This window comes from Mus pahari, chromosome 3 (genome assembly GCF_900095145.1).
Source record: "Mus pahari chromosome 3, PAHARI_EIJ_v1.1, whole genome shotgun sequence".
NCBI lineage: Eukaryota > Metazoa > Chordata > Mammalia > Rodentia > Muridae > Mus > Mus pahari.
In genome coordinates this window covers 64,608,528-64,621,332 of record NC_034592.1, presented here as the reverse complement: position 1 = coordinate 64,621,332, position 12,805 = coordinate 64,608,528, and positions in this window count along the sequence as shown.

Genomic DNA, 12,805 nt, shown 5'->3' with positions numbered 1-12,805 from the left:
AGTTGGGTTTTCAGCATCAGGGATTTGGAGATGTCCCGAGGGAGCAATGAAGAGAAGGGGATGATTGAAACTAGCTCTGGGGATGTAGTTCAGTCGGTCTCTAGCACTTGCCCAGTGTGTACAAGAACCCAGCAAATCAAAGTAAATTAATAGTACAAATTATTTATTTGCATTGGTTTCTTTTACATGTAATCTAAGACTCTCTCGTTGTAACCCAGTTTTTGTCTCATTTTACCTGTTGTGGATCATTTGTATGCTCTTTATAATGATGAACTTGCTTGTCCTTTGGGTGTATATTTTATACACAGCATTTGCATGTGAGTATGGGGATGCTAATGGCTATACGGAGGCCAGAGGAGGATGTCAGATATCTTATCTGTCAATCTCTGCCTTGTCGCCTTGACATAAATCCTATCACTATGATGGAAGGTCACTGTGCTGACCAAGCTGGCTGACTAGCAAGATCCTGGCATCTGCCATCTCTGTCCCTTAATATTAGGGATATAGATATGTGGCATGCCTTGCTTTTTGGGCTTTAGGGTCACACTCAGGTCCATATAATTATACAGACAATTCTCTTGCTCACAGAGCTATGGCCTCATCATCTTGACCAGTTCTTTAATATTTTCATAATTCTATGTTTCTGTGTCTTGGTTATTTCATCTCTGAGTCAGAGATTTATTGTCATGAAAATTATTTTTTTCTAAAATAAGGTGTCATCATTTAACTTTCCATGAATAATGATACTATGAAAGCAGTCTATTTGTTTGACTTATTGATTCTTTAAATTCTATCTAGGATTTAATGTCATGCTGTTACTTTTAAAATGTGTAAATATTTTATGTATAATGTTTTATTAACATTCAAGTTGACTGAACTGATGTTTATAATTCTTTTTTTGCCATTCTATGTATTTTGTGTATGCGTACTTGCACACATGCGTGAGAGCACATACATTATCAAAGGACAATTTTGGGAACTCAGTTCTCTCCTTCCCCAAACTCAGGTTGTCAGACTTGGTAGTCTCCCTCCCTCCTTCCCTCCCTCCCTCCCTCCGTCCCTCCTTCCCTCCCTCCCTCNCTCCCTCCCTCCCTCCCTCCCCTTTTCCCTCCCCCTACCCTTCCCTCCTTCCCTCTCTCCTTTCCTCCTTCCCTACTTCCTTCTTCTTTCCCTGTCTGCCTTCCTCTGGAAGACAGAATTTGTCATGGCAGGGTTTTGAGTGAAGGAGTAACATGGCCCCATACACACCCTTCTGTTACTCATGCTAAATAACTTCAGAAACCCTCTCTACTCTCACACTTTTCAGGACTCCCTCCCTCCAGTTTGTATTTTCTATTCTCCCCAAAATTCCTACTACCTCTGGAAGCCATTGGATCTGCAGCTTGCACCTGGAGCTCCATGGTCATGAGAACGAGTCTATGGCAAAGCTGCTAGTGTGACATTGTGGAAACTCAGCTGACATGCCTTGGATAGGTCACCTGTCTCACCATCAAGAGGAGAAAACACAAGAATCTCACTGCATCCTTGAACACAAGGATTGAACAAAATAATAAAGAGCAACATACATATAATTTTAAATATCAAATCATTGAAGCTGATTTGAAGTGTGTGATGCAATGAGCCTCTGTTAGTAGCATCCAGAAGGAACTGTGGTCTCTGCCAGTTTATTTCTAGGCTGTATTTCTGTGTTTTAAAGGAATTATCTACTGTGAGAGTGCATTCATCCATCTCCAGGCAGACAGCTTTCAGCCTTCAGAGTCCTTCCTGTAATGGCCTTTCTAGTTGGCTTTTATGCAGTTTCTCATTTTAAAGAACGGTGTGACAAACCATGCAACTGTTTGGTTTCTGTAAAATGGCTCTTTGCCCTTTTAAACTATGTTTCTCCAGAGAATACAATTTAGAAGCAAATGACAACTCAGGACTTAATTTCTAGCTCTAGCCAGAACTCTGCACCCGTGTTTATAACTTGGCTTTGGTATATTTAGGCTTCAATTTCAAAGGAGATCAGAATTTGACACAGTATCATTGGATGGTCCCCAGGGAACATAGTACCTCACACCTTCATGTGCATATTCCTTTGTTTTTATTTTTTCTTGCTTTATCTTTGAGATTTTGTGACATTTTCCTTCGCTGCAACCATGTGAGGAAGTTCATCCCATTGCCTACTACTGTTATTTACACTCAAGTTGGCTAATGAAGATGCATTAAAATAATTCTAAAATCAGTAACTGTGGGTAAGGACCAGAGAACCAGATGCTGCTGTTGAGTCCATGAGTTTGCAAATGTTGGGCTTTTCACCTCTAGCTCTAGATCTGGCAGGATGAGTGGATGACTCATTAATGTTAATTATCTCGGATTGTTGTCTACATAGTGATCAATACTATACCACCAACTACTTGGAAAATTGTTTTAGCTACAAGATCTGATAGATACTTGAGTGACTCAGGCAAATGATCAATTCATTTGAGTAAGTGTTTTGACTGATCTCATTCTAAATTAATTTAGTAAGTCCAGTTGAAGAGATCTGACTTTTTATGTCAGTGTATTATGACTTATTTATTTATTATCATGAAGTATTTATGAGCTGGCAGGCACAGTGTGATCACAACCTATCGCCTTTATCCTTTATCATTTTTTTTTGTGTGGTTCTTTAAAGCTGAACTCAGCCTACACCGTTGTTACCTGTGTGGTATTCCAGTTACCCTAATTAAAACCTTCTGTATTTACTGTGCTCAATGGAATACTGATCCAGGAGTTGTTCAGTTCAAATGGAACCAGTTTTATATTTTGTGAGAAATAAATTTTCTGATTCTCAAAAGGAAAGAGGTTCTAGGCTACTCTAGGGAAGATATGTGGTCAAATAGCTTGGTTAGAGTTTACTGGAAAGTCATCTCTCAAATGTGTGTTATCAGAAAAGAAATAAGACAAAACGAGGTGAGCTCATAGTAATCTTAGAAAATAATTTTAACATTAATGACCAGCTAGAGGTCATTCTAAAATACAGTCTTTAGTAATTATAAATTAATAATAAGTTGTAAGAATATATTATTTTCTCAGTGAGTATCCTCAGATAATCTTTGCTCTTTAATTTTTGATGGAGGGGTCAAATGCCATTCTGTGAATTCTTCTTTAATCCCTATAGTAAGAATTAATTAACCTCTCCATTGTCTTTCCACAGAATTTTCACCCCCTCATTACCACATTTTACACATCAAGTCTTCATTATTTTTGACCTGTCTTCCCTACAAGCCTCTTCATTTCCCGGCCATGTTTTATTCACCATTGTGTTCCCATAGAGCCAGTCATGGACGAGGCAATCAATAAGCAACATTGAATGAAATGAACACAGCTTCCACCTGAGCAAATGTTTTATTAATTTTTCATTTCTCTGTTCTATTTTTTTGTTATCGTTTCTTAATGCTTCTCTTGTCCTGTCTTCTTGTTGCATTCACCACCTTTGCCAATGTTTGCTACACTTCTGATGTCTTATAGTCCTCTGCTGTTCTGAAATCCTGCTCCAGTTTCTTCTCCCTGCCCCCACATCTGTCCTTCACTCGCCTGTTCTGGCTTGAGACTGGATAGCCCTCCATGATGCAATTTCGCTTATTTTGGGAATCTGACATTTCTATTATCAAATTACAACCCTGCAACAGTGATTATTGAGTGCAACTTACCACCTTAAGCAAGAAGGCAACAAGCTGTTCGACTCCAGAGGCTAGTCTAATAAGGTAATTAAAAAATCAAACTTTGAAACAAAATCAACAGTGTATTTTGGAAAGTTAGTTGCACAATAAAACCAAGGAGATTCACGGAAAGAGCAGGTCCTGGAGATTCACGGAAAGAGCAGGTCCTAGAGATTCATGGAAAGAGCAGGTCCCGACCGCGAAATAAGTCCATAAGCCAATTGTTCTCCAGGTTTTTTAAAACACAGCAACACTTGAGTCCTGGGGGGATGTTTTAGTCTCTAGCTAAACCCTTTGACTTCCCGTCTCATACGAGTCAATAAATGAAGGTCTAAAATGATTCTATTGACAAACATATTTGGGCATTTGTAGAACTTCATTATTCGAGAGAGAAACAATAATGTAGGTATGCAGTGGATCACAACTTGAAAACAACAAATTAGGTTACCGTCCTCTGACGGTAGCTGTCCACAGGTCTGCATTCTTATGCTTGCACTTGGTCTTCTCTCTCTTCTCTTTCTCCATCCTGTCCTCCTCCCTCCTTCCTTCTCTTACTTCCTTCACAGCTAGATTGTAACTTTAGCCCTTTGAGTTTATGACACAGGATCAGCATCAGTTCCTTCAAACTCTCTTCCATGGTTAGTTTATTCTCTTTCACGGTTCAGTCTTTCATTTGCTCTCTCTTATATGCAAAGTGGTTTAATATGTAAACCATGAAATAACTTTCCATAGATTTTTAAAACTTCATAAAAGTTACCACAGTTCCCATTCTTGACTTTTACCGCTACCTTTTTATTCTTTTCTCTTATTGGATATTTTCTTTATTTACATTTCAAATGTTATCCCCTTTCCCAGTTTCCCCTCTGCAACCCCCCCACCCCATCCCTCCTCCCCCTGCTTCTATGAGGGCGCTCCCCCATCCACCCACTCCCACCTCCCCACCCTGGCATTCCCCTACACTGGGGCATAGAGCCTTCACAGGACCAAGGTCCTTTCTTCCCATTGATGCCATACAAGGTCATCCTCTGCTATATATGCAGCTGGAGTCATGGGTCACTCCATGTGTACTCTGTGGTTGGTGGTTTAGTCCCTGGGAGCTATGGGGAGTCTCCTAAGTTGATATTTTTATTCTTCTTGTTGGCTTACAAACCCCTTCATCTCCTTTAGTCCTTTCTCAAACTCCTCCATTGGGGATCCCATGCTCAGCCCAATGGCTGGCTGTGAGCATCTGCCTAGGTATTTGTCAGGCTCTGGGAGAGCTTCTTAGGAGACAGCTATGTCAGGCTTTTGTTAGCAATTTCTTCTTTGCACTCACAATAATGTCTGGATATGGTGACTGTATATGGGATGGATTCCCCAGGTGGGGCAGTCTTTGGATGAGCTTTCCTTCGTTCTATGCTCCACACTTTGTCTCCATATTTCCTCCCATGAGTATTTTGTTCCCCTTCTAAGGACTGAAGAATCCACACTTTGGTCTTCCTTCTTCTTGAGCTTCATATAGTCTGTGAATTGTATCTTGGGTATTCCATGCTTTTGGACTAATATCCACTTATCAATGAGTATATATATACCATGTGTGTACTTTTATGATTCAGTCACCTCACTCAGGATGATATTTTCTAGTTCCATCCATTTGCTTAAGAATTACTACATGGATTTTAAAACACACCTTTGTTCTCAGGATGCTAAACCACTAACTATACAGCAGTGAATAGGCTATATTGGGGATATTAACAACATTCTATACTGATTTTTCTAGGGGTGACAGGTGTCCTGTAGTTTTCTGGAGGTGTAAAGCATACCCCACCTTTATCCTGTCCAGTTCCCCACTATAGGGTGCCCATCAAACATTCTGGTAAGAATGTCCCTAGACTTCAAGTGTATTTTTCCTTAATATTGCTAAGAATTGACATGATGTTCTCCAGAAGAGATTACACAGGTCTCAGAATTTCAGCTGAACCATGACATTTTCTGTTCTTTAGATCCTTGCTAAAATTCAATTTTTTCAGGTCTTTAGAATTTAATGTGGTATTCATTATGTTGATTTCCTCTATTTTCATCTTGAGTCTTTCACCACACAATTATTTAACATTTAGGCCTCTCCTTTTTGTACTTGCTTCATAATCAACTTTGGATTTCTTACTTTCCTGAACCTACTCCTCCCAGCCCCCCACAATATACAGTTCTTTAGGCAGTGTTAGGTGGTGCAAATATATTCTTTTTTTCTTTTTACTGTATTTTTTTTCAAAAAAATCTTTTTTCTGTAATCTCCTATTTGAACTAATGAATATACTTTCACATGTTATAACACATTAACACAAAAACATCTGCACACATGCTTACACACATATGTACTAAACATCAGGCTGGTCTTGAACTCATTATATTATATTATATTATCATCATCAGTGCTGCTGAACCCAGAGCAATCATCCTACCTCAGCCACACAAGTGGCAGACTAGGTTCTAAACTTTGATTTAAAGACTGTATTTTTATCATCTCATTTAAGTTTTTCCATGTTTTCTTGTGGCTCATTATCAAACTGCTAACCCCTCCCTACCCCCACACACCAATATTGCTCATTTTAGGAAAAGAAATAGCTACTTATGAATTGATTAGTTATTATTTGGGCTTTATGGTAGCATGTTGTGTCTACCTGAAACCTAACCAGATTTTAATTGTTACTTTATTCTTTTACTGAATGGAAAAGTTGTCTAAGTTTCACCCTTACATTTAGATGGTACCCTATTAAGGCATAACACCCTAAAATTAAAATCCTTTCTTTTATATTCTGTGAATGTATTTCTTCATTATCATTTATGTCCAGGATATAATTTTATAGTCAGATGTCAATCTGATTATCATGTATTATTGAACAGTTTGCTCTTTCTATTTGGAAGCTTCTATAAGCTTTTCTTTATCTTTGATAATTTAAAATTTCATTACATTGAGCAGTGACAGAAGATACTTATCCTTTATATTATGCAAAGAATCTAATCTGTAAAAACAGAAACACTAGCAAAACAAAAAAACATGTTTCGTTTCTTTTGCCTTTTCTCTTTCTCTTGAAACTCTCTCGTTTCTGGTTATTGTAACTTTCCGTCTCTGGTGGAATTTTTTAAGTTCATCTTCTAGAAGCCTACGTTTTGGGTTTTGGAATGCAAATGCTATTCATGGTTCTCATTCTCTTCCCTCCCCACAAGCTTATACTTCATTTGGCGTTCAAATAAAATCACCTGAGCGCACAGTTGAGTACGGCTCGGTTTCAGCCTAGAGTGTGTTATGAACATCAGTAGTCTCCAAGGGCGCCGTTCTTATGACAGGAAACCAGAATTCTCAATTTTTAGTGGTTTGTTTAATATTTATCTTTTTTTAGACCCAAAAAATAATAAAGTAAAACATGGCAGCATTTTTCTTCAAGTTTTGGCATTATCTCTTGACTTCCTATTTTGGAAAATAAAAAAATTTTACCCTTCAAGACAAGCATCTCTCTACCTCAGTCACAGTCCTAGCAACGTAGGTATTTAAAATTTTGGTTAGGAAACACGGCTTGCTTTTCTTATTATAGCTGTAATATCTGGGTCATGTAATATACTCTGCTTTTTACCACAAGTCTCTCTTTTTTTTTTTTTCAGCTAGACGAATTATGATTTTGGTTTTCTATTTTTCTATACTCTGTCAATTATTTAGTTGCAAACTTTTTACTTGAAATGTAAATGTCAATCATCAGTCTTACCTGTCAGGTGAGACGTCAGTATTTAGAACTTAAGCTGTTCCTTGGTGTGGGAGTCATATTATGTACCTGGTGCACCCTTCTATTCAAGAGGGAACAAAATGAGTGGCCAGTTCTTAGCTCATAACTGTGTGTGTAAGGCAGGAACTCTCATGCACAAAAGTTATTCCTTTAGTAGATTCCAGGTGTTAGATACACAGAGTGATTCATGAGACCCATTCATGAGGTGTTAGCTGGGTTCCTTGTGTGCACTATTCATTATTAATATGTGGAAGAGGAAAGAAAAATTGACACAAAATGACATAATAGTCTGTGTTGTTTCAGTTTACAAGGGCATGTGGTAAGTTCAACATGTTCATAAAATGATCTTTGGATTAGTGTTTGGGAACCATGAAGAGAGTTCACTGACCTTTCACTAGTTATCAGTAAATCGATATTTTCTGCATTCCTGTCATTAGCTAAGCCTTCTTTCTTAAACTTAGCCCGTACTTCTTTCAGGCTACCCCCAGAAGGACATTCTCTGCATACTTTAGCCTGACGTTTCTCTCACCAAAGATATGGTTCCTTTATATTTATCCTGACAGGGCCTTTCAGTCATATATGAGAGGTAGCCTGGATCAATGTTTAGAAATAACAACTCTTAAGTCAGATTGCCTGGGGTAGAGTCCTAAGGTTATCTCTCAATAGCCCTCTGAGCTCTTCTCTTATTTACACAGACAGAATACATAAGATTGGATTGTTTTTGGAAATTAAATAGATTAAATAGAGCAGTAGTAAGTTATTGGTGTCTGTTGAACATAAATGAATAAATAATCAAAAAGTGCTGAGACCTTTTAGAGACTGTGGACATGTTCACTAAGCCCTTTATTGGCTCACTCCACTGTTGAAAATTACCAATAACTACAAATTGAAATCATTCTTTTGAATAAGGTGATATGCAAATGTCTGTCTGCTTATATTTTATTCCCAGTTTTCACTGGCCATTTAGCATTTTTGTTGGGTGGTTTAATGAATTCAATGTACCATATTGTATTTTTTATTTTCTGTTAACAAATCTCACCAAGGAAAGTTAATTTCTTGGATATGCTGACACTTATGTTATTGCTTCAGCAGTGATTTGAAGCTGGAAGGAAGAAGTATCTGTTGCAGGGACGAGTGAAAGTGTTTGATTGGAGAAGGATTTAAGCCTAAGAAGGTAAATTTCCTAGTGGCGTGATTGTTCTGAAAAACTCTTCATTCTGCTAAAGTCAATAAGGCAGAGGAAGTTGCTGTTATGTTGGTTTTAGCTGCTGTCAGTTTTAGAACAAGCATTAACTCAGACAGGCCACAGAAGGTAATGAAGGCATCTGAGGCATACTAAAGTAAAGCCAGCTATCCTGGCTACTATTTTGTGTACATTGTATTGTGTTTGCTGAGGCTTTAACTTCCGGAGATGAGTAAAAATTCAAATGCTCACATTTTAAAATTTTTCTATGCAGCCTCAAGAACTCTCCTCGAAATAGAATATTATAATATTACTGGCTAAGTGGATCCACACTGTTAACAATGTTTATACCAACTTAGGTGGACTTAGTGGACTGAGCTAATGAAGAAAATAAGACAGTAGGATCAGTAGACAAGAGAAATATTGTCCTAAATAACTATGTTACTTGAAATAACATAGCATCTTAAATTAAGCCTAAGTGTGGCTATATTGTGAGTGACTGATAATTGCACTACCTATAATGAAAAGTAAATCTTTTAAACCTGGTTCTGAATTAGCCGTATGCTATACAGAGAACAAAACACCCAGAGCTCAGTGCACTGATTCAATTACATACCCAAGCGCTGACTGGTCTGCTGTACAAAGATGAGCAAAATAAATGGGGCAAAGACACATGAATGATGGCAGCTGTTGAGGGATAATGCAGATAGACATGCCAGTCTGCTCAATTTTACAGAATACATAAAATCACTGCTTGTTAGTGATTTTGTTCTTAAGAGACTATTCCTTTGTATTGTCCTTCATAACACACAAGAAAAATTCTGCTGGAACTGTCTAGATTAAATAGTCTCTATGACTCTTTCTTAATTAAAACAATTACAAAAAGTCAGTAGATGACACAATGGTAAGGTTGTGCCACCACCCTTTGCTCTGTTCACATTGAATGGGCAACTATTTTTACCCTGCATCATTTCCATACCATTTGCAATGCAGTATTTCTGTAAGTAAATTCCAGAAATTGTTATTTCTGTGTAGAGAACTATGATCCCCAAAAAGGCACATTTAAAAACAGTTGTTAAAAATTAAAAATTGATTTAGTAAATACCTATTGCACACACTGTGTGCTAGCTAATTTGGTAAGAGCTAAAAAGTAGACAAATAGATGAGAGAGACACACACTCACACACACACACACACACACACACACACACAGAGGGGGGAATTTTAGAAGCTTAATATGGAGTATGGAAAGGTATAGTCTGTAAGAGGTGAGAGTTTGAGAGCTCATGGTTAAAAAATAGGAGAAATGTATAAGAAGCAGGGACCTGAAGGTAGGACATTGGAGCAGGGACAGAACCTTGACAAGGCAGAGAAGATGCTGAGGTTTTGCCATGAATGAAGGGCCACAGGAAAGACATAGAGGCAGGAACAATGAGAGTATCTGGGCTTGCTGGTAAGACACCTGTCTGCCAGAATGTAGTAGGAGCCAGCCAAGCTCATACCACTGATGATATTAAAGGCCAACATAAAGAATGCTGCTTCTTTATATTTGGTGTGTTTTAAAATTAATTTCTGTATGTTGTTCCTCTGTGTGTATGTGTGAGAAGAGAGCATGAGAAGAAAAGAAACCAGACACAATGAAATTATTGTTTTGCAACAGCGGTATTTTTAAAAACATTTACTTCTTTATTGGAAGAGAAGTATTCAATAATAAGTGCCACATTTTAAACCTTTAAAGTTGGATTGACTGAACGCAAACCTTTGTGAAAGCTTCACTGCAGCTATTACAATGACTGTATTCATTACCCTCATTTCCTGCTTCTGCGTCTTTCTCTCTCTTGCTTCACCCTGTCTCTAGATAACTAATCGGATAAGTACATGCATTAGTGCCCCTAACCTAGATCTCTATGTCATATTACTATTTTCCATGTGACTTCTTTCAGTCCATTTATTTTGAGATTCACCTTCCTATTGTATCAATGGTTCAGCTCTATGACTTGGCTGGTCCCGTGTCTGTGCATGAATGTGACTGGAGGTCTCATTGACTTGGTGAAAAAAAATCATTGAACAGTTTTCTTATTTTAGCAATCACAAGGAAGTTACTGAGAATATTTGTGTATATGGTTTTGTATATAAATATGCTGCTTTAGCTTATGTGTACTGCTGTAATAAAAAACGTTAGACAGTGTCATATTTATAGAATATAGCTTTATTTTGTAGAGCTCTCAAGGCTGAAAAGTTTGAGATCTAAGTGCTAGCAGGATCATTATCTGATGCTCCACTCCCAAGAAGGGACAAACATGTTGTTTTCACATGGTAGAAGTCAGAGAAGTGAAAAACAAACTTTTCAACCATGAGCAATTTTGTAAAGATGCTAGCCACCTCCTGAAAGCCCTGCCTTTGATGGCTGCCTCAGGAATTAGGTTTCAACAGAAATTTTAGAGGATACACTTCAACAACAGCTTGCCTCTCAACCCTATTCAGGATAGAGTGACTGGCTGCTAAGATGCAGTGATGTGTTCAATTTTTAAAGAAATGGAGACTCTCCCACTGGCGATACAGGAGAGTTTGCTTCTAACATCACTCTTATTTAACTTACCTGGATATTTTTGCTATTCTGGTTATTGTATATTGGTATCTCATGAGTTTAATTTGTGTTTTCCCTCATGACTAATAACGTCAGGAACATTTTCCTGCCTTTTGCCGCTCTGGTTGGTTAACGGCTATGATCAAGTCTATTTCCTATTAAAAGATTGTTAAATTTGAAAAATCCTTAACAAGTCTGAATTGGGGGATTTTAAAAATGCAATGGTACAATTTACATGCATTTTCATCCCAGGAAGTGGTCTCTCTGTTCACTTTCTTATACGAAAACAAGAAAATAAAAACACAGAAAAATTGCATAAAACCATTGCTTTTAGTTTTTATGTTTTGCCACTGAGTAGGGTGTCTTCAAAGAGGAGCAGTTGGAACTGTTTTCTTCCTTTACTTGTCTCTCCTTTCAGTCTTTAAATGTATTTTATGTATGGAGGCCACACACATAATTCATCTACCATATCTCTGTCAATCGTTTCTTCTCCATTCATGTGCTTATATTGTTATATTGACAGGATCTTGAATTATCTAGGAAACTACCTATATGTGGGAAGCACTATTTAGGTTACAAAAGTCTCTGGACATATCTTGCAGGGATGATGTAGATAATGAATGCAGAAGACCCAGTCCCTGTGCACAGCACCATTCCATGGGTTGGGATTCTAGACTGAAGACAAAGGAGAAAGCTAACTACCCAGCAGTGTTCAGCTGAGCTTCTATCTCCTGCTGATCTGACTTCTCTGCCACAGCACATTATCCTTCAAACTGGAAGCAAACATAAGCCCTTTCTTGTTTTTTTTTTTATTTTTTATTTTTCTGTTATATATCATTTTAAATTTTTCTATTTTGAGATTATAATGTAATTACATGATTCCCCCCCATCCTCCCTTCAAGCCCTCCCATGCTGTTCTCTTTGCTTTCTTTTAAAGTTATGACCTCTTTGTTCATTAACTATTGTTACACAGATATATGTATGTGCATGTGTTTCTAAACAACCTTCTCAGTTAGATTAATGTTACTTGTGCGCATGATGTCAGGGATGACCGTTGGTATTCCATGACCAGTTACTGAGCTCTTCCCCAACACCATGTTTTCTACTCCCATTCCTTACTTGCCTGTAGTTCTTTGCTTGGGTTTAGGCCCCATTCGCTCCCTACACTGTCACCATCTTTGCCAGGTCTATTGCTGCCATCCTTGTCCAAGTCATGTCTAGGTAGTCATGATGCTGGAACTTTACGAATGTAACTTCTGACATTATTAGGGGACTCAACTCATGGCAAACTCCCTGACCTTCTTGCTTTTACAGTCTTTCTGCTCCACTTTGGCCATGTTCCTGGAGCTGTAGGGACAGGATTTGTGGTGTATGTAAACTTATCTATTGGGAATGCGCACCACAACTCTGCATGTGGATTGGTTGTGGGTTTTTGTAACGGTCCGTCTATTCCAATGGGAAGTTTCCTTAATGAGGAGTGCAGGCCAGACTTATTTGTGGATACAAGGTCAACTGTTTAGAACGTAGTTAGGAATTGTAGTGGTTTAGTAAATTGATGGTTTTAGGTTCTCTAAGATCCAGGATTTCACTAGCGCTG